The sequence below is a fragment of the Crinia signifera genome, chromosome 4, assembly GCF_055691185.1.
Source record: "Crinia signifera chromosome 4, ASM5569118v1, whole genome shotgun sequence".
NCBI lineage: Eukaryota > Metazoa > Chordata > Amphibia > Anura > Myobatrachidae > Crinia > Crinia signifera.
Genome location: NC_139220.1, coordinates 330,592,539 through 330,596,810, shown reverse-complemented (window position 1 = coordinate 330,596,810; position 4,272 = coordinate 330,592,539). Strand labels below are relative to the sequence as shown.

The 4,272-nt window shown below is 46.7% G+C and overlaps 1 pseudogene; it reads right to left on the bottom strand.

The window, feature by feature from the left end:
• Nucleotides 1–1,179: 1,179 nt before the first annotated feature.
• On the bottom strand, nucleotides 1,180–1,298 carry LOC146076112 (5S ribosomal RNA; annotated as a pseudogene).
• Between the last annotated feature and the right edge of the window lie 2,974 nt (nucleotides 1,299–4,272).

Sequence of the window (4,272 nt, the reverse complement as noted above, 5' to 3'; positions counted from 1 at the left end):
GAGGCAGCCATTTTGATTCAAAACTCATTGCTGGGCTGCCCAGCTCCTCAGTCCCCCCTCGCTGCCCTAGCATCCAGGGGCCCCTACACACTCTGGCAGCTGAGCTCCCATTACCAAAATGCAGCCTCTCTGACCACTGACTCCCCCCGCCCCCCATCTCCACTCAGCACCACAGTCAGGGCAGGCCAGGCAAGCCTCCTCTCCTTCTTCATACTGCGCCATTTTGATGCCCCCTCCCTCCCCCACCACTGCAGGCTAATATTGGCTCCTCCAGTCCTCTGGCCAGCCCAGCAACAGTGTCCAGCGCCATACAGGCTCCTCATTTTCTCCCCAACAGTTACCGGCTCAGCACTGGCAGGCAGTTAACAGTTAAGCAAACCAGCTGCTACTCATCCAGCGCCATTCTGATGCGGCCGGCGGGCCAGGCCCAGGCACCTCCATTGGCAAATTAAATTCAGCATTCAGTCACAATGTCAGTCCAGCAGAGTGACTGTCAGCCATGGCCTTGCCCTTGCTGCATTGCAATGCTGGATTGAGATAGGGGGTGGGTTGGCACAGGCTTTGGAAGAATTATTTGGTGCAATCTAAGTGGTAATAATTGTTGTAAACCAACATGCGATAAGGCCGTTCAGGTAAAAACCCTGATTGGCAATTACTGGTTGGTGGTGCTCCCAAATAAAGTTCAGTGTATATACTGAGAGGGGGGTAGTCTAAAAGAGAGACTGAAGAAGAACCAAAAGGTTTTTGGGGCACGCTTTGTATACTATTTAATGAAGTTTAATCAATGTAAAGATGGCATAGAATAAAACGTAACTTTTAATATTAAGCTTTCTATTCAAATAAGTTGTTATGTATACTTTAGTCGACACACCTTGTGCACATCTTTTGGAGTTCAACATAGATGAGGAACTCCCACCAATATTGAGGTAAATTCCTAGCGAAAGTTACAACAAGAGCGAAAATGTTTTTTAATTATCGTTTGCCAAGCAATTTTTATATAATATATTTCGGGCAGGCGAAATAAGACACTGGTCACTGCCCACCACCAATACGTTATCCCCTACAGTGTCGACTTGGGTGGGTATAACGTGCTGAATGCAGAGAGGAAAAGATAAGGGAGGGGTCAAAGAGATTGTGGCTACACCCCAACGGTACCGACAGGCGTACTGTTCCAGTAGTTAAATACAGCACTGGATATTCCCTGTAGGTCTCCCATACAGGTACTAATCCAGCCTATCACTGCTTAGCTACTGTGTTCGGATGGGTTACAGGCGGTCCAGTGAAGTATGGCTGTATAGCCCTAACTGGTTAATTCCGATGTCAATAAGGTGGATGAGCCAAAGTAATCTTCTGCTGTTCAGACAGTTCAGAGCAAAGCGTCCCTGTTACCATTGATGCATTGCAGGGGTGCTTGCACAGACTGGGTGAATGAGAGAGCCACGAAATAAAATAGTTTAATAGTTAACGGGGGTGCTAACAAACACCATCCTCATCTCTGCTGTCAACCATCATGCTAGCACCGGATGGCTTGATGAGAGTCAGAGGGTTGTGCGATAGCTACCTCTAAGATGAAAAAGACATGCAGGTGTGGGGATATATATATCAAAAAAATATATATGGAGAGAGATTTCTTTGAGAAAATGATAGATGTACCCACGGTCCCTAGATGGGGAGAATGCTGCCTCTCCCCTCTGCTCCATCTCCCCACACAGCACAGCAGCAACATATAATTAATAACTCACCCAGACACGACTGAGATGCTGGTCTCCGCTCTGCTCTTCTGGGCACCCACAGTCACCTCAGGCTCAGACCGTCGCTGATGTCAATCTGCCGCAGGGCAGATTCAGTGTAAGAAGCCCAAACTTGTCTTCTGCACACGGCGCACCGTCCGCTGTCGCTCCTCTCCTGCACTGCACAGAAGCTCAGAAGAACAGGTGTGCAGGGGGGAAGCAACCAATCCTTGACAACAACAAGGGGGGCAGGGCAGGGCTTATAGACTGACTGCCAGACCAGCCCTGCTGAGCCAAGAAGAGCAGAGCCAGGCAGCAGCGCAGCCATTATATTATTAATCATGGGCAGGCTGCAGCAGACAAAACAACAGACGCCATGATTGAATGGGATTTATTGGGATTGCGATTGTAAAATTCAGTGGTGGAATTCAGCAGGCTAGCAAACGGTTCTGCAGAACCTATAGAACATTAGGTATTAGTTCTGTAGAACCGGTGCGAACTGGCTGAATCCCACCACTGTAAGTAACCATTCTTGCTGTGATTACCTGGTATGCTGTGTACCTGCTACAAAAATAAAGACCACAACTTCATCGGTTCCAGTGTACGTGCTTCCTTGTCACAATAGGTACACAAAGTGGCCAGAGGTTGTCTGACAGGACGCCAGCGTGTAGGAGTGGGAACCTGACAATTTCTGAGGCCTTATAATAGAGGACCTTTGATGTCTGTGCTGGCATCGTTCTGCCCATCTCAGTCGCAGATTAGTGGAAGCCTCAGACCTACCTCTCATCGTCACAGACAGCAAAGTCCTTTCAATGCATCAGGAATTGCATATGGATTTGTGAGTGGATAGCGATCTGTGATAGTGTTGCAATACATTCGCTAATGGACACAAGGGGTGACATTTACTGGGATGAAGTATTTGGACTTTGGAAAATTTATGTAAAAAAAAAAATGTGTAAGTTTTCCCAAAATCTCCAACTTAATAGGATGCGAATTGCAGTGAAAATTGCACATTCTGACCTGTAGAAATTTTGTCACACTTCAATTCGCATCCAGATGTTTTCCCATTGTAAAGTATACTGGGGTGCGAATATTGGAAAACATTACCAAAAATAGCAACAAATAGACCTATTTCAACATGTCGAGTTTGACAGAACCATGCACAGACCAGTGTGATCTGTGCATGGTAATGTAAAACAATGTGTTGGTTCCACCTCCTGAGCATAACCAGCCCAGGGCTCAAAGATCCGGTCCTGGTTTTAGACATTCAGGGGAGCAAAAACATAGGGGAGCTCCAGGATTTCCAAAACCAGCACCAGGCTCAAGGGCCGGTCCTGGTTCCTAAAATACGGGTGACAAAATGACTAGGGGTCCCCCATATTTTGGCAACCAGCACCGGGCCAAAAAAGCCAACAGGGTAATGCCACAGACAGGGAAAACTTTTTACATAAGTTCCCCTGGCCAAAGCATTGATCCCTGTGGCAGGGACCTTGGAGGAGTGGGGACCCCCCAATAAAGGAAGGGTGGTGGGCATCAGGCTGATAAATGTTTGTTTACATTTGCAGCTTCTCCCACATGCCAGGGGTTAGTCCCGCCCACCAGCCAATGGCCGCTCCTTATTCGCTGGTAGGAGGGACATGTGGAAGGAGCCACGAATGTAAACAAACATTTGGACTGATCTCACAGGGATGCTGCCAGCCGGAGAAGACAGCGACCGAGCAGGGAGGCGTCTGGTGAGTATATTTTCCCTCTGCAGGTTATCCTTGGGGATTCTACATGGACAAGCCTACGAGGGAATCCATAGGTGACGTATGTGTAAATGCATGTAGTATGTAATAACGCTATACTGTTTAATGGATGTTTGGGCCCAGTGCTGGTTGCCAAAATATGGGGGACCCCTAGTCATTTTGTCCCCTGTATTTTGGGAACCAGGACCGGCCCTTGAGCCTGGTGCTGGTTTTAGAAACCCTGGGGATCCCCTATGTTTTAACTCCTATGAATTTCTGAAACCAGCATGGGGCTGGTTTTGCTCAGGAGGGGGGACCCTATGCATTTTTTTACACAAACCACACGTGCAGTAATTCGCACATTTTCATGACTAAAAATCGCACCATATCGCATTTTTTGCCGCAAGTTCACATAGTTGATTTTCTCAAAAAATTCCAAATTCGAAAATGCGATAATGTGCGATTTCAGAACATTACTAAAAAAAAAAAACATTAAATGTCACCCAAGGTCAATTTCTTTACGCAAACATGTGAAGGGTAAACTCTTGTGAATCAGTATCGAGACTCCCCTAGACAAGTTAGTGAAGGTAGAATGGAAACTGCTCCCTACCCACGCCCTTTTTAATGACAACGTTCTATCCCCTACCAAATGAGTTTCCCCCAAACACACCACCTGTGCCCCATAGTGCTTAATCTGATTCATTACAATCCCCCTCTTGATTTTATCATTCAAACCTCTTGTGTTCCAATATACAATTTTTACCATGTAAATGTGATTTGCTTTAACTTAACTCGAGAGCTTTTAGGTTTCCTGG